This window comes from Coenobita brevimanus, chromosome 78, assembly GCF_032717465.1.
Source record: "Coenobita brevimanus isolate Jiangsu-jjx chromosome 78, ASM3271746v2, whole genome shotgun sequence".
NCBI lineage: Eukaryota > Metazoa > Arthropoda > Malacostraca > Decapoda > Coenobitidae > Coenobita > Coenobita brevimanus.
The window spans coordinates 19,320,365-19,339,832 of NC_137031.1; the positions used below are offsets into that span (position 1 = coordinate 19,320,365).

General features: G+C 41.8%; 1 pseudogene; it reads left to right on the forward strand.

The window, feature by feature from the left end:
- Positions 1 to 1,697, forward strand: part of LOC145408721 (uncharacterized) — a 118,508-nt pseudogene extending 116,811 nt beyond the window's left edge.
- Positions 1,698 to 19,468: the final 17,771 nt, after the last annotated feature.

Below are 19,468 nucleotides of genomic sequence, written 5' to 3' on the forward strand. Positions count from 1 at the left end.
CTGCCTCTAATACTGCTGTTACTACTACTACTACTGCCTCTAATACTGCTGTTACTACTACTACTACTGCCTCTAATACTGCTGTTACTACTACTACTACTGCCTCTAATACTGCTGTTACTACTACTACTACTGCCTCTAATACTTCTGTTACTACTTCTACTACTGCCTCTAATACTGCTGTTACTACTACTACTACTGCCTCTAATACTGCTGTTACTACTACTACTACTACTGCCTCTAATACTGCTGTTACTACTACTACTACTGCCTCTAATACTTCTGTTACTACTACTACTACTGCCTCTAATACTGCTGTTACTACTACTACTACTACTGCCTCTAATACTTCTGTTACAACTACTACTACTACACTATTTCCACAGGTTTTCCACACTATTACTACTACTACTAGCACCACCACCACCACCACCACCACTACTACCACTACTACTACTACTACTACTGCTACTATCACCACAGGTCTTCCACGCTATTACCACCACCACCACCACTACTACTACTACTAATATTACTATCTTCACAGGTCTTCCACACTATTGCCACCACCTCCACCACCACCACCACCACCACCACTACTACTACTACTACTACTATCTCCACAGGTCTTCCACATCCGCCAAGCTGATGGACGTATGGATTCCTTCCTTTGTCCCAACGGGACTGTTTTCAACCAACAGTACTTTGTGTGTGACTGGTGGTACAACTTCGACTGTGCCACCGCTCCCAGTTTCTATGGTCTCAACGCCAATATTGGACTCGTCAACGGCAACGGTGTCAACGGGAAGGGTATTAATGGTAACGGCGTCAACGGTAACGGTGTCAACGGTAACGGTATCAACGGTAACGGTGTCAACGGTAACGGTATCAATGGTAAGGGTGTCAACGGTAACGGTGTCAACGGTAACGGCATCAACGGTAATGGTTATGGTAATGGTGTAAATGGTATCATTTTCAACGGTATTAACTGTAACGGGATAAACGGTAATGGCTATGGAGATGGTGTGAATGGTAACGGTAACAGTGGAAACGGCATCAAAGGTAACGGTTATGGTAATGGTGTGAATGGTAACGGTATCAACGGTAACGGTATCAACGGTAGTCGTTATGGTAATGGTGTAAATGGTCACGGTATCAAGGGTATTAATGGTAACGGGATCAACGGTAACGGTATCAATGGTAACGGTATCAACGGTAATGGCTATGGAAATGGTGTGAATGGTAACGGTATCAACAGTAACGGTGTCAACGGTAATGGTTACAGTTACGGGCGTCGCAACGGTAACGGAGCCATTAATGGCAACGGTGTCAACAGAAACGGCCTAATCAACGGTAGTGGCAACGGACACGGCTACACCAACGGTTACACAAACGGTAATGGGGCAATCAACGGTAACGGTGCAATCAACGGTAACGGTGCAATCAAAGGTAACGGTGCAATCAACGGTAATGGAGCAGTTAACGGCAATGGCTACACAAATGGGTATACAAATGGCAACGGTGCAATCAACGGTAACGGAGTAACCAACGGTAACGGCTACACAAACGGTAACGGTAACGGTGCGATCAACAGTAACGGGGCAATCAACGGTAACGGTGCGATCAACGGTAACGGTGCAATCAACGGTAACGGTAACGGTGTAACTAACGGGCTATACCAAACTCCCAGCTTTTAATAGTACAATCTATATAAATTATTGCCCTATTGATGTATATATAAATTTCTATATAAATAATGTAAATAAAATATATATAATTATTTACAGGTAGGTGCCAGGTAGACTAGACAGGTAAGATACTAATTAATTTCACTTGTGTTGGATTTCTTCACAGTTTTGCTATTTTCAGACGGTTATTCTCAGCTTAGAGGGATTTCTCGGGCTGAAGGGGTTAAGGGAGGCTTGGGCTACCTTCTCGTCGGATAAGGTATTCCCTGACATCTGTTCCTAAGCGATTTCTTTTGCTGATTAGACCTTGCCTTCCTGTTACTTAAGTCATTCTAAAAAATAAATCGGTGAGGAAGAGGTCTTAGGGAGCCGAGAATACGGCCCTTGGACTCACAAGGAAGCTCCCTAACACCTCTTCCTTAGCGGTTTATTTTTTGGATATGGCTAGGTAATATCCTTTAGCACGTTATCCATGCAGAGAATGGCGATATTGCAAGGGTTTATGGACCACGGGATAGGACAGTAAAGTATAATTCACAAAATAAGTCGCTTGGGAAAAGGTGTTAGGGAGCTTCCTTAACCAAGAATACTGCCCTTGACTGAACCCCTCCAGACCTGAAAAAACCGTCTTAACAGCAAGAATAAAACCCTTAGCCTTTAACTGCTATCTGGGGTGACTTCAGGTGCTTTTTCTCAGCTGTAAAGGGGGAAAATCGTCTCCGTCAACTTCTCAGTGAGAAGACGATTTTTGAGTTTATTTCAGATGCCTTTAGGGACGAAAAACCGTCTTCACTTACCCCTCAGTGGAATTATTTTTTCAGTTCATTTCAGCTGCCTTCAGACGATTTTATTCAGCTTTGGATGGACTTGGTGTATTCGGGGGGTTGAGGAAGGCTTTATCTAATTCCCCCAGCTCCACCTCTCTCCCCAGCTGCATAAAATCGTCTGGAGAGCAAGAAGAAAGTCCTTCTCATCTCCCTGGCTCAAACCACTAGGATATATAGACTGTTTTCCCCATCTGAAGTCTAACAGTGAAAGAGTTAAGACTACCCTGTTCCTCAGTACTGCCTACCAGCTGAGAAAAAGCGTCAGGTGAAGCCTAATTAGCAGCTGGGTTGAGCTAGCGAGGTGCACGTAACAGGTCAAAGGTCACGAGGTCAAGGGGTCAATGATTACTTAGTGTCTTCTGGATATACTTACGTTATTCACACCAAAGATAATTACTTCAGGCCTAATTCACGTAATATATTTAAATTGCATTTGAATATGTTTTTAAATTTATATATACAGTTTTTACTAATAGCCTATATTCTTTCTATCTATCTATCTATCTATTGCCAGACGCCTCAATCCCGTTTGGGGTGGCCACAAAGAAATCGCCTCCACGTCGTCCTGTCCCCCGCCATTTTACTGCCCTGCTCCCAACTCACACACCCCTCTCTCATATACCTCTCCACCCCATCCCTCCATTTCATCCTCGGCCTCCCCCTCCCTCTTCCCCCCTCCACCTCACTCACATACACTCTCTTCGTCAGTCTTTCACCCTCCACCCTCTCCACATGGCCAAACCACCTCAGTGTGTTCCTCATAACACTTCCTATCACATCCACATCCACACCACAACGCTCCTTTATATCCTCATTCGTCAGCCTGTCTCTCCATGTGACTCCACAGGCTCTTCTTAAATAACTCATTTCCACTGCTCTCACGCTTGACTTGTGTCCTTCCAACAACGTCCAAGCTTCACTTCAATATGTTAGAGTTGGTATCACAATACTGTCATGTAGTAACTTTTTCACTTCCATGTTCACTTCCCTGTTTCTTATCACTGCTTTCAAAGAACCAGCAACCTTTCTTCCCTGCTGTACCCTTTCAAGCACTTCACCCTCCAAACCTCCATCCTTACCCATCACACTACCCAAGTACTTAAACGTACTCACATTTTCCAATTCCTCATCATCTAACCTCGCTGTACATTCACTGACTTCACCTCTCTCAAAGACCATCACTTTACTCTTCCCTACATTCACCTTTAGATTCCGTTTCTTACACACTCTCCCAAACTCATCCACCAAGCCTTGCAGCTCCCCTTCGTCTTCACTCAACAACACAGTATCATCTGCAAACAACAGTACAGGGAGTTTCCAAACACTATCCTCTCTCACCAGGGCCACTCCAACATCCACTACCCTACCTTGTACCTCTTTTATTACCCCATCCATGTACAGATTGAACAACCATGGAGACATGACACATCCCTGTTTCAACCCAACCTCCAAAGAGAAAAATTCACTTAGTTCACCATCCACACGCACTGCAGCCTTAGCACCATCATACATACTCTTCACGCATTCAACAACTTTCCATCTACTCCATATATTCTTAATACTTTCCACAATCCTTGTCTATCCACCCTGTCATATGCTTTCTCCAAATCCATGAAAGCCGCATACAACTTCTTTCCCTTCTCTAGAAACTTTTCCACTAAAGATCTAAGAATGAATATCTGATCTACAAAACCTCTTCCATTCCTAAAGCCTCCCTGTTCTTCCCCAACTAATTCCTCTGTTCTTTCTCTAACTCTGTCAATAAGTATCCTACCATACACTTTTCCTATTATACTAACAAGACAAATGCCCCTATGAGTACCACACGCTTCTTTTTCCCCTTTTCCTTTGTACAAAGGAATAATTATACTTGACTTCCAATCCTCCGGGACTCTACCTTCCTCCCAGGCCAATCTGCACATCTTCCACATCCATTCTACCACTATCTCTCCCCCATGCTTCAGCATTTCACCACACACGCATCAGTTCCTGGGTCTTTCCCCAGTTTAACTTTCTTCATTGCCTCCACAACTTCTATCCTACTGATTTCTTCCTGTCTTCTCACCTTCCTCCTTCTCCCAGCCATTCCCCAGCCGCTTATACTCACATTACTTCCATCCTGTATGTTCAACAATTCCTTAAAGTGTTCTCTCCATCTGCTCACTTTTTCTCCCTTCTCCACTAGTAATCTACCATTTTTATCTTTCACTCCCCTGCTAACCTCACATCCACCCTGTCTTACTCTCTTCACGTCTTTCCAGAATATTTTCTTACAGTCCCTCCACTTTACATTCAAATTCTTTCAAAACTTGCAGTCTGATATATGTATGTATGTATGTATGTATGTATGTATCTATCTATCTATCTATCTATCTATCTATATATATATATATATATATATATATATATATATATATATATATATATATATATATATATATATATATATATCTATATATATATCTATATATATATCTATCTATCTATATATATATATATATATATATATATTTATATAAATATATATATATATATATATATATATATATATATATATATATTAATGAGCGATTGGTGAAAAAGATAACTAGATCTGATGTGAGACGTGTAAGGCTGAGAGGAAGACCACGAATAGGATGGATGGACAGTGTGAAGAGAGCGTTGGATGCGAGAGGGATGTCTGTTGAGCAACGAAGAATGGCTGTGCGTGACAGAAATAAATAGAGAGAAATTGTGAATGAATAAGTGATGACGCAGCCCTGAGGGGATATTCTCCCGCATTGGTCTGATCAGGTAGTCAGGTCAGGTGCGGGTAAGGGGATGGGTCTGTTATGATGTGGCAGGGGTAAACCAGTTCTGCTGTCGAGCCCTGCTGCGGATGTCACTGATTACATTGCGCAGTTGACCCTTGTGCGGTGTGGTGCGGTGAGGATCTGTCCGTTCTCCCCTTTGGGGCTAAGTTGCGAATGAATGTGTTTGAATGGATGAGTAAGTGGGGAGTGTGTCGTCCTGTCTCGGCTACCTCCCTTTCCTTGGGGGAAGCAGCCTAGGTATATATATATATATATATATATATATACAGTATATATATATATATATATATATATTTATATATATATATATATATATATATATATATATATATATATATATATATATATACAGTATATATATATATGTTGATCTTAATAGGGTAGTCATTTTTTTCCCTTATTTTCTTTACTATCAAACTCACGGATAGTACTCAAAAGTCTGCCTTAACATCATTATTTATTTATTTATTTGGCTGTCTGTTCTTTCATTAAAATTAGAACACGTTTATCTCCTTTAAAAAATATATATTCTTAATGGTAGCCTACTTCATGATTTACTAATTTATCTAATGGGATCCTTAAATTTTTACCCTAAAAAGATATTCCTTTGACTGCTTATAATTTCTAGTTCAGATCTAAGCAATGCACTTAAAATTTTGCCTTGAGATGGTCGATTTTGATGCTTTAAAATTTGGGGGCCAAAATTTGTTAAGGAAAAAGGATATATAATATTAATACTCACCATTCAGGAGATTTTTGCTTTTGTCTAATAATGTATTCAAATTTCTCTCGCCAGATGTCAGCCTATTCCCATTTCTCATTTATTTTTATTCTATGCATTTGGTCAAAGGGATAATTGCACATATTTTCAAATTAATCTCTAAAGCAGTGTTGTCTATTTAAACTCTTGCCTGAAATGACCAACATAATTCCTGCTTAATATTTTGATGTTTGTAAGTATTAGGCCACTTACTTCTAAATATAAGTGAGATCGCTCCTGCCTAGACGCTGGGGAAGACTGATACTATGAGTGAAAGAGTACCTGTTGTAGGGTATCCTCCATGCTCTCTTCCCTCTCAGTATTTTTCCATCTCTTCCAGTGACCCTATGCGCTAGTTATCTTCAAAGTGTATGGAGAATTATGTGGATTAGTGAAGAGTGATGGCCTTATTCTACGATCATGTCTTGCTGTAATTCACTTTGCTACCTCAAGACGGCTTACCTATTCCAAGAAATCTCTCTCTTGTAGAAGGAATTTGATAAGCTTATATCCTACCCCACCAAGTTCGAATACCCTCACTAAATTCGATATCTGAACCTTTGGATTCCAAAAAAGTTTTTCTCAAACATCTCTCTGGCCTCCTTTAGTTCAAATGTCTATCCAACATTCGAAATCTGAACTCAAAAGTTGGAAATATCTCTCTGAAGCATCTATTTGAACCCGACCTGCTCGAAACGTCTCTCTGAAGCATCTCTCTGTCCTTCCCCAGTTTCTCTCAGTGAAAATAAGTTTCTGGAAGTAGCAAAGAGTAATATATAAAGATGTTGTCGTAATGAAAGGTTATTCTAACGCTAGGATCAGATATTTCTTATACGATAGGTGCTGGGGAGGGACGCCTTCATGGGGTGGCACTGATATAACTGGGTGGTGGAGCTGCTTGGTTATACAAAAGCCCCTCAGCTCCCTCCCCATCCACCAGAGAGTAGGATGGTGGACTGCAGGAGAGGGGAAATTTCAGCCTGCAGTCCACTGGGTTCACATTTATATGAGCTAGGGTTACAACTACTACTACTACTACTACTACTACTACTACTACTACTTGTACAATACTGCCCGCAAAACTTAAGTAGTACAGTTTAGAATTTTTTTAGCCCCATATGGAGAATTATACTTTGTGCCATAAGTCTTTCATGGATCTTTTTTCTTTTGCAAAAATTGTTTGTATATTATAATTTATGGGAAAATGAAATAAAAATGTGTGCACTTATTCTGTGTCTTCTTCGCCTTCGAGGACTATTTGTAAAAGAATCATTAATATCATCATCATCATTTAATTTTCTTCATAATCCTCGGCCTCTTCTTCCCCTTCATTCTGCTCTTATTCTTCCTCCTCCTCCTCCTTCTCCGTTTCTTCTTCCTCTTCCTCCTTCACCTCCTCTTCTTCCTCCTCCTCCTCATCATCATCATCATCATCATCATCACCATCATCAACTACAGAAACTTTCATTTTCATAATCCTCCTCCCCCTCTTTCTCCTCCTCCTCCTCTTCTTCTTCTTCCTTCTCCTCCTCCTCCTCCTCATCTTCTTCTTCTTCTTCACCTCACCTCCTCTTCCTCTTCCTCCTTCTCCTCCTCCTCATCATCATCATCATTATCATCATCATCATCATCTTATTATCATCTTCATATTCCTCCTCTTCTTCCTTCTCCTTCTACTTCCCCCCCTCCTCCTCCATCTCCTCCCCCTCCCCCTCCCCCTCCTCATCATCATCATCAACATCCCCCCCATCATCACTCAAACTCTATATTCCTCTCCCATAATTGAAGTGGAAGTAACCAAGAAAGGAAACCACAGAGAGACACGAAAATATTAACACACATTTGTCCTAACTTTTACCTCTCCCAGGCCTCTATAACTCACTTGATAAATTCTTCTAGACTTCTCCCGATCTTGAAACAGTCTGCTGGTGATCCTACATTAAACAATAAAACATTAGATTTGATGATTGAGTTAATGCAGGATGTTAATGATTTCTGTGATCACCAGAATCGTTGGTGAAGTTGAAATTGAAAGTGGAAATAAAGGGGTGAAGTTTTTTGTTTTGCTAATACACACACACACACACACACACACACACACACACACACACACACACACACACAAAACATACAAGCACCTATCCACCTACCCTGCCTCTCTCTCTCTCTCTCTCTCTCTCTCTCTCTCTCTCTCTCTCTCTCTCTCTCTCTCAAGCACACACACACACACACACACACACACACACACACACACGCACGCACGCACGCACTCACGCGCCCGCAAAAAACATGCCAGCGCCTATCCACCCACCCTGCCTCTCTCTCTCTCTCTCTCTCTCTCTCTCTCTCTCTCTCTCTCTCTCACACACACACACACACACACACACACACACACACACACACACACACACACACACACACTTTGAAGTTCCCAATTATCACACAAATCTATGTATCTATGGCCAGACGCCTTAATCCTGTAAAGGGCGGCCACAAGCAAATCGCCTCCATGTCGCCCTGTCCCCCGCCATTTCACTGCCGTGCTCCCAGCTCACACAGCCCTCTCTCATATACCTCTCCACTCCATCCCTCCATATATATATTCCAAGCCTGTTCTTCCTTCCTCACTAATATATTTAACACAATGCCCTGTTTTTAATGTTATACTCCTTTTGTTTTAACTGGAGAGGGACGCCTTCACGTGGTGGCACTGATATAACTGGCAGGTGGAGCTGCCTGGTTATACAAACGTCCCTCAGTTCCCTCCCTATCCCCAGAAAGGAGGATAGCGGACTGCAGCAAGAGGGTAACTCCAGCCTGCAGTCCACTGGGTTCACGTTCACATGAGCCTGGGGTTACTACTACTACTACTGCTACTACTATTACTACTACTACCACTTCTACTGCCACTACTGCTATTACCTGGCCTACAGTATGTCATCTCTTAATCTTAAAAACATAGTAACGGTAGATTAACGCTAGAATATGATGCTAGTCACGAAGAAGTGCTGTGGAAAGGATGTAGAAACGCAATAAATTCCTATGCTGTCATTGAGCTACGTGAAATAAGCTACAAAAGGACGAAATTCTGGGCCAAGTTAGAGTAAAAAGACTAGTAGTAGTAGTAGTTGTAGTAGTAGTAGTAGTAGCAGTAGTAGCGGTAGTAGTAGTAGTAGTAGTGACAGTAGTAGTAGTAGTAGTAGTGGTAGTAGTAGTAGTAGCAGTAGTAGCAGTAATAGTAGTAACCCCAGGCTCATATAAACGTGAACCCAGTGGACTGCAGGCTCAAGATGTCCTCCTCATGCAGTCCACCATCGTCCTTTCGAAGGATAGGGAGGGAGTTGAGGGACATGTGTATAACCAGGCAGCTCCACCGCCCAGTTATATCAGTGCCACCACGTGAAGGCGTCGCTCAAGAGGTTAAATTGGATTTTTAACATAGGATGGAGAAGTTCAGAGGAAGGAAACGCTCTTCTCTTGACTAGCTAGCCAGCTAGAGAGAGAGAGAGAGAGAGAGAGAGAGAGAGAGAGAGTGTGTGTGTGTGTGTGTGTGTGTGTGTGTGTGTGTGTGTGTGTGTGAAGGGTACCACCTGCTCACTTTTCGCCCCAAATATCTGCCTACATATATATATATATATATATATATATATATATATATATATATATATATATATATATATATATATATATACATTATAGAAAATTTCAGTGCCAAATAATTACCGGTAATATACATCTTTGTCTTCAGGGTAATTAATTTGATCAATTGTTTTTTCAGGTAAGATAATAAGCACTTTTTTCTTTAGTTGTATCCATCCATCCATCATCCAATCCTACATTGCCCCATGAGGAGCGTAGGAGCCCGGGGCTAGGCAGTTGGTCCCGACATTTAAAATGAGAGTGACCAGCCTCGTTCATCCCTGAGTGGCATTACATGAGCAATCAACCCCAACCACCCCTTGGATATAAACCTTCACCAGCTCAATCCGATTGGAGTGCAATAATTACCCACTAAACCAACAGGCGCCAAAATTTGGTCATACGGTTACCACCCAGCGTAGTAAATGGTTTCCTGGTGTTCAGGAAACCATTTGGCTTGTCAGCCAGTGTAGAGTCACCCGCAGGCAGAAGGAAGAGGAAAGAATGAAGGAAAGAAAGACAGAAGAGAGTCGAAATATTTTGGTACGAATTAATTGTAGAGACTGTGGTTCATGTCACTGGGCTCTTACTTCCCCCCCCCTCTCTCTCTCTCTCTCTCTCTCTCTCTCTCTCTCTGCCTGTTTGTCTGTCTGTCTGTCTGTTTGTCTCTGTCTGTCTGCCTGTCTGTCTCTGTCTGTCTGCCTGTCTGTCTCTGTCTGTCTGTCTGTCTCTCTGTCTCTGTCTCTGTCTGTCTGTCTCTCTCTCTCTTGGGATTCACTTTTCCTGTTTTATATCGTTAAAGTGGTGGGGGGGGGATTATAATAATCATGATGATGATGATGATGAAGATGAAACCAGAACATGATGATGATGATGATGATGATGATGATGATGATGATGAAACCAGAACATGATGATGATGATGATGAAGATGAAACCAGAACATGATGATGATGATGATGATGATGATGAAGATGAGGGTGATGATGATGATAATAATGATGAATGTGATAGTGATGAAGATTAAACCAGAATATGATGATGATGATGATGATGATGATGATGACGATGACGATGAGGGTGATAGTGATGAAGATGAAACCAGAAATTGGTGATGATGACGATGATGATGAAAAAGGAAGTGATGACCATAATGATAACCAAGGAGGCTAAAAAGAAGATGGTGATAATGAGTAAGAAAATGACGAAGACGAAGATGAAGAAGGAGGAGGAGGATGTGGACATAAGCACACGAACGACTGGCTATCACAACACTTCCGGTGGTGTAAGTGTATTGTGTACTGAAAAGAGGATTCCAGATTAGCTCAGTGTCCAACCAGGGTGTATTGTGTTGCGCTGGGGAGACATCAAGAAGGACATTTTCCCCTGCATTTCTTTGCGCTGTCTCCTTCGTCAGCGTTGTAGAGTGGCGTGAAACTTTGAAAAGGATAGTTTCATTGTATTTATTTGCATGGGGGAGAGATAGTAGTAGAATGGATGTGGAAGATGTGCTGACTGGCCTGGGAGGAAGGCAGAGTCCCAGAGGATTGCAAGTCAGGTGTAATTATTCCCATGTACAAAGGAAAAGGAGAAAAAAGAAGTGTGAGGTAATCATAGGGGCATTTGTATCTTTAGTGTAATAGGAAAAGTAAATGGTAGGATACTTATTGACAGAGTTCGGGAAATAATAGGAATTAGTTGGATAAGAACAGAGGTTTTAGAATGGGAAGAGACTGTGTTCATGAGATATTCATCCTAATGTGTTTAGTGGAAAAGTTTCCAGGGAAGGGAAAGATGTGTGCGGCCTTCATGGATTTGGAGAAAGCATAAAAGTCAGAGTGGATAAACAAGGAATATGGAAAATATTAGAGCAAAGGTAAAGCTGATGAATGCCGTGAAGAGTTTGTACGAGGACGCTAAAGCTGAAATGCATGGGATTGGTGAACTGAGTGAAATTTTTCTATCAGAATGTTGGATTGAATCAGGGATGTCTCATGTCTCCATGGTTGTTCAATCTGATTATGGATGGTGTTATAAAAGAGATACAAAGTACGACAGTGGATGTTGTAGCTGCCCTAATGAGAGGGAGCAGCGATTGAAAACTTCCTGGTCTGTTGTTTGCAGATGATACTGTATTGTTAAACGAAGACGAAGGGAAACTGCAAGACTTAGTGAATGAGTCTGCAAGAGTGTGTAGGAAACAGAATCTAAAGATGAATGAATGGAAGAGTAAAGTAAATGAAGTCTCTGATTGAATGATAGGGTTGGATGTTGAGCAAATGGAAAATGTGAGTGCATTTAAGTACTTTTGTAGTGTAATGAGAAAGGATGGGAGTATAGAGGGTGAGGTGCTTGAAAGGGTAAGGCAGGCAAGAAAGATTGGTGGTTCTCTGAAAGCAGTGATAAGAAATAGAGAGGTGAGCACTGAAGTAAAGAAGTTGCTGCATGACAGTATTGTTATACCAACTCTAACATATGAAAGCTAGGCTTGGACCTTTTTGGAAGGAGAGAAGTCAAGAGTGAGTACAGTGGAAATGAAGTTTTTTAGAGGAGCATGTAGAATCACATGCAGAGACGGAGTGAGAAATGAGGAAGTGAAGGGGCATTGTGGTGTGGGTGTGGCTGTGATAGAAAGCATTAGGAGAAATACACAGAGGTGGGTTGGCCATGTGGAGAGGATGGAGAGCATGAGACTAAAGAGGAGAATGTATGTTAGTGAGATGGAAGGGGAGAGAGGAAGGGGGGGGAACTGAGGATGAGATGGTGGGATGGAGTAGAGAGGTATATGAGAAAAGCTGGGGGGAGGGTAACAAAATGACGGGAGACAGGGCAACATGGAGGCAATTAATTTGTGGCCACCCCTTATAGGATTAAGGCGTCTGGCTATAGACAGATAGTTAGGTTTTAATAAATCGTGTAAATACATCTTGAAAAGAGAATGTATAAGGGTTATTGGTCAGATGATAATAGTATAAACTAATCAGTGACTATTTTTGACTCACCATCTAATTATACTGCATACGATGATAACTGTAGTGAGTGTAGGGTCGAGTTGTTGGGTGAGGCGTTCACATTAGCTGGCTGGCTTAGACATGGCATTGCTTGACAACGCACTCTCGTTCTCACAGCTGGTTCGGAAACGGGTGAGAGAGGGCGAGTTGCAGGTCACTGGGTCACTGGAGGTTGAGTCAATCGGCACACCGACAGCAGAATCATGGTAGGCAGGTAGGCAGGGCTGGCAGCAAATGGCAGACAGACAGGCTTGGTAGTAAATGGTAGACAGCCTTGATAGTAAATATGATCTTGAGCGGCGGCAGAATCGGTAGAGAGGTGACCTGCAGTCCTAATGGACCCAGGTTCGAATCCCGGCTGGGACAGAGAACAGTTTAAGGATATGAGTTTCTTAAAAAGCAGACATTTCTGATCTACCAGATGTCCCGCCGACATGTCAAAAAAGTACCCCAGCTAATACCAGTACACCAGTCCTGTATGAGACAGCCCTAGCATGTGACGGTGGGTGTTAGCGCCGAAGTGGTGACATATGGAGATGTAGGAAGACTACTGGGCCCCAAGGAGGACTACTGGGTCTTAGGAACAGGCCCTGAAGAATTTGCCCTGAGTCGGACACATAAGAAAAAATGACAGAAAGGCTTGGCAGCGGATGGCAGACAGCCTTGGTTGTAAATGGCAGGCAGGCTTGGTGGAAAATGGCAGACAGACTTAAGAGCAAATGACAAGCAGGAAGAAGAGAAGGCGTGTTCTTGACCTTGATGCCACCAACGTGTAGGATGCTTCTGCCATGTTACTGTAGTTCGACTTGTAGGACGATAGAGCAATCACGAACTCAGGGAAACAGCTCCAGTGACGACAGGTTACTTTATTGGAAAAGGTTTGTCTTAATCTCTGGGAGATTAGTTGTTTTCTGACTCACACTAATTACGTTGGTAGAGAGGTAAAGGGAGAATCACTTGTACCGATTGCCATCACCTAATGCTGACTGGTCATTTGTTCTGATCTGTACACATAAAACAGCCTTCTCAGCATTCTCTCCCTTACTCTGCACTTTTCCAATAGGAAGCTGTCAGCGTTAGACAGCACATTCAAGCCAGTAGCTAGATCATCATAACACAATGGCAGCAGAAACATTGCACCACACAACACCCACATTATCATACATATTACAGGGGTATTTGCTTGTCGACAGCATTTTTGACAAGCTTGATTTTTTTTAAAACTCCAGATCATGCGCAGGACCCAAGCTAGAAATTGTTTACCAATGGAAGGCACAAATGAACTGCTTAAAAGACTTTACAAAGATATGAAACAACCTCAGGCATATGGAAGTTCTCAGAGAATTATACAGAGCTGCTAACCTGTTGAATCTGAGCATCACAATGACAATGGCAAAAAAAACTATTACAGGACAATAATCTACACACTCCATTACTTAACTAAAAAAAAGGGTCCTCACTTGAAGCAAAAGTTATCCTGGCCTGTGATTTGTGCGACACAAGGTGGTTAGCAAAGTTTAATAAAGGCACCCAGTTTCTATTAGTAAGTATTGATGTATTTAGTCGGTTTGCTAAAGTCTTGTCCAGAAAAAGTCAGTAACTATGGTCACTGGTGCATTAAGGTTCTGGAGAGCAAGGCTTTTAAAGGAGCCAGCTGCATGTTATTGCGATACTGGTACCGAATTTACGAATGCCACACTGAGAAAGTACAAGGATTCCAAAGGAATTAGGATACACAGCAAATTCATCGCAAGAGATAAACAGCTCACTGACTGAGAGATTCATGCTAACTATGAAAGAAAAAATATATCGATGTCAAACCAAGAACGACACGCATACATATATCGGTGAGTTGGTGGAAGGGTATAACAATACTCCCATAGGGGTCTTACATCAGGCCAGTCCCCCAAGCAAGTATACACCACAAAAGCCACTCGTTTATTCAAAGCCCAGTTCTGGAAAATGTGGTTATCACGTGGATAACACCGAAGATGTGTTTGTTATTGTCAAGGTTGAACAGCAGCCGGATTTATATAAGTACAAGTTGAATGAATTAAATGACCAACCCATACAGGGGGCTATTTTATAGGTGAGAGTTAGCCCCTGGAACCTTACCGAAGATTTTCCATGTGCAAATTATCTGCTCGCACACCAAAAGTGGTAAAAGAGAGTATTTGGCTAGGGGTTGGGATATCCTGAAAGCAATAAGATGTGGGTTGCAGCCCAAGATCTGAAAATTATGTCCCATGCCTCCCTCTCTCTTCCTCTCGAGACACAGAGGTATTACACTGTTCCTGAATCACATGAAACCAGCAAAATGAGCGAAACAATTTCTGAATTGTTTAGTAACTTCTTGTGGGGTAACCTCATCAGCGATTCGCCTATTGTGAACAAGTCAAGAAATCTGGTAAAGAAAGCAAAGTGGTAGTGCTTGAAAAGACGGAGATTAAATCAAGAAACATATTCTGTTAAAACTGAGAGGTAGTGTTGGATGGTTTGTTGCCCTCGGCTGCCTGTCTCGTCAGCGGATTAGTGGTTTGATGATAACACAAAACTAAAACAATATCTCTTAATCCCTCGACTCCAAGCCAAAAGTTTCTTTAAAAAAAAAAAAAAAGTCCTTGCCCCAAAACTATTGAAAATAAACCTAAATTCACTAGAAAAAGAAAACTCTGGGCCTTACCTTGATGCATGGTGTCTTAAGTTCCCTCTCGACCCCCCCTCCTTCCTCCAAAAAAGACGGGCGAAGCACTCCATGCCATCTTCTTTCGTTGTACATCCCTTCCAATATTCAGGATTACCCTGGTTCTCTTCTCTCTAGTTCTTAAAACAGAAGTGGAGTACAGTGGGACACCTCAGGTAAATTAGTCGCACTCATGAGGGGGAATAATATCCTGGAAATAATATCTGTTGGATATGTCCAAATCCCCCCAGAGCTCCCGTGCGGATATCCCAGGGCGTTCCTAGATACCACCAACATGCCCACAAGCTTTTGCAGATCGTTAGCTTAAAGGCAATGCTTCATAAGGTCAGGAGGCACGCGTCATTATGCATAGCCAGCAGGTTGAATGCCTACTGCTACTCCCTTTCTGTCCCCAGCCCAGCCCCTGATCCAAGCACGAGAGTCAGATCAGTCTGCAACATCACCTGACCAGAGCAACATGACACCCACCCTCTTATTCTAAGGGCCCCCAACCACCTAGTTGACGAAGTTTACAGGAAGGAGGCCTGCTGCCTGGTGGTGAGGTTAGACTCAACTGCATGCGAATCTTTTGGCTATGTCAAGGAACTGGAGAAGAAATATTACCGGCTCAACTTTTATACTGTTCACTAGAGACTGTATAATCTGACCTGCCGTACCAGAGAAACGCGGATCAGACCAGATGGCATTTGTCTTAATGAAAGTAGAGATGAGGACCCCTGTGTTGTTGGTATCGCAGTGCAGTACGCCATTGGTTACATCACGGAGGACAGCGAGATATCTAAATACTGTATTACATACACCGTTTAATCAATGAGGATTATATCAAGAAAGTGAAGATCAACATCCGCAACGAATGCAGACAAAATTATCCTGAGGCCCTGGGACGGTTGACGGGTAGTCTGAAGTCCAGGAAAAATGAACTATGAACATTGGTGTTCGCTGTGAAGAACGGAGTGTGTCCTAAAAGACTGGGCAGGAAACAAATTCACTGAGCAATATCTGCCTCTGACTCATAAAGTTGCCGAAGTTGTGCAGCAAGACGGGACTAAGGAGGTGTTAACATCACCCTCGGAAAACCTCTTTCAGGATGTTCGTCTTTATGCTCAATACATAAAAGTCAAGAAAGAAGCCACTGCTGGAGATACAGAAGAAGATATGCCCATTCCAACAAAAGAAGGTGATCCCAAAGCCCCCCGCCCCCCAAAAGAAGATCTGCCCAGTCCCTCAGAGGATGGTGATGATGATGATGAAGCTGATGGTAGTTTGTTTCCAATTATCTTTGTAACCGTTGAAAAATGCAAGTAGACTGTCTTGTGAGTTTCTACCTGGGAATGTAGTTAAAGAACAACAACAAAATTTACAGTGATAATGCAACACCTTTGGTAAACATTCAAACAAAACAAACTAACATACTCCATAAATGCATGAACTCTGGCCCTTTGATGGTTCAGAGTGTAGGGCAACAACAATGGGCGACCAGGGGCTGAAAGTTTGCTGCTCCAGGGCGACCAGAAACCAACATCCAAATGGAATGAAAATCGGTGTACTTTGTTTTTGTATAGACTGGAACAAAGGCAGGAGATGAGACAAAGAAATTTCAAAATTTTATTCTTGAGACACACCCTTATATATATATATATATATATATATATATATATATATATATATATATATATATATATATATATATATATATATATATATATTGTTACGGAATAGAGAGAGATAATGAACACTTCAAGTGAGAATACTAAAAATCACTACTGTCCCGCAAAGTTCCAGGTTCAAAACAAAAGGGTTAGGTAAAATTACAAGTTAAAGTTTAATGCTCAAACTAACAACTAAACATTCAGGACTCAGAAGGATAATGTAATGGCAAAAAACAGGTTAAATATATGGTTAACTGCAATAGCCTCTATTAACACGAAATTAGCAAGAGTAAATTTATCTAAGTCAGCCCTGATAAAATGAGAAAAACGGATAATGCTCAGTAAATGTAAGATATACTATTACAGATACAAAATATTAGCAATAATGGCTGACATCAAAAACTCCACATGAATCACAAAAACCTCACCAGGCCCACGAACCAACACCTTATGCTATACAGTACAAGAAAAAAATGTAATAACACTCATACTCAAATTACACAGCAGCTAGATGGTTGGAGACTTCCTGAGCACTCACAAAAATAATAACAACTGTACAGGGGAGGACAGAGATGTGAACAAAATGAGGAGTAGATCTAAGTGGCCATTAATGCAGAGACTGAGCTCATTATATAGGGGCCAGCAGAGCTTGATACAACTTGAAAGAAGGACGTGCAAATGAAGCCATAGGAGACAAAGAGTTGACAATCCTGCTCTGAACAACAGAAAGAACGACTTACTCTACTATTAGGGAGGAGAAGGGGGGAGTGAGGTAGAACACAGAAGCTTGGTCACTATGGAAGCCACGAGGCGAATCGTGGCATACTGTACGTTAGAATTATACAAAGGATGATGAAATCATAGGCTATGTAACACCTCCCCACAAAAAAAAAAAAGAAATTTACAAAGGAAATTTCTTATTACTCTAAAACAATCTGTCTAAAGTCTAGATAAGCAATCTGCAATAACATTTTCTTTCCCCTTAACATGTTGTATGTCTAATGAATACTTCTGAAGAAGTAGACTCCATCTTGTCAATCTCTGATTTTTATCTTTAAACTTACTAAGGAATTTCAGTGGGTTATGATCGGTATAAATGACTATGGGGTCAAAACCAGAACACAAATAAAATGAAAAATGCTGAAAACCCAAAATCAAGGCCAAAAGCTCTTTCTCAATAGTTGAGTAGTTCTTTTGAGGTGGAGTGAACTTCTTACTGTAATAAGATACAGGGTGTTCAATACCCTGATCATCCTCTTGCAGCAAAACAGCCCCAGCTCCTGTATCACTTGCGTCAACAGCCATCTTAAAAGGCTTAGCAAAATTTGGAGTAGCAAGCACTGGCTGACTTAATAGGATAGCTTTAAGTCTGCTGAAAGAGGATTCACAGTTATCGGTGCAGACAAATTTAACTCCCTTTTTCAGTAGGTCTGAAAGTGGTGATACAAGAATTGAAAAGTTAAGAACAAATCTCCTGTAATAACCTACCATTCCCAAAAATCTTTGTAGCTCTTTCCTACTTTTAGGTCTGGGAAGATCACTTATAACCTGAACCTTAGCTCCTGGTGGTGCAACATGTCCATCACCAATTACTTACCCAATGTACTGAACTTTAGCTTGACCAAACTCACACTTTGATAAATTAGCTACAAGATTAGCATGAACCAAAAGCTCAAGAAATTTACTGACATGGCATAGGTGATCTTTCCAGTTGTCACTGAAGAATAATACATCATCAATATAAACAACACACCCTGCCAAACCCTCTGTTACAACATTCATGAGCTTCTGAAATGTGGCTGGTGCATTCTTCATACCATATGGCATTACAGAACATGCAAAAGTCTTTCCTAGTGTTACAAAACATGAGATCTCCCTAGGACGTTCAGTCATAGGTACTTGCCAGTATCCCTTTAACAAATCAAACTTACTTATGTACCTAGCCTTTCCGATCTTGTCTATGCAATCTTCCACACGAGGGAGAGGGTAAGTGTCTGTTTTGGTTATCTGATTAACACGTCTGTAGTCGATGCAAAGCCGCTGTGACCCACCTGGCTTAGGGACTAGAGTGACAGGAGAACTCCACTCGCTCTGACAGGGTCAATCATCTTGTGGTCCAACAGGTAGCCAAGCTCCTTCTGGATGAGAGGAACTTTCACTGGGTTCACACGGCAAGGAGGCAGTTTAATTGGCTTTGCGTCTCCAACATCGACATCATGCATCAACACAGTGGTTCTTCCTGGAGTGGCACGGAACACCTGCGGGCACTCCTGCAGTAATGCCGAAAACTCCTGCCTTTCCTCGGGAGCTAGATGAGAAAGCTCAGTCTGGAGATCACTCATGATATCAGGATTCTTCCCCAAACCATCACTCAGGC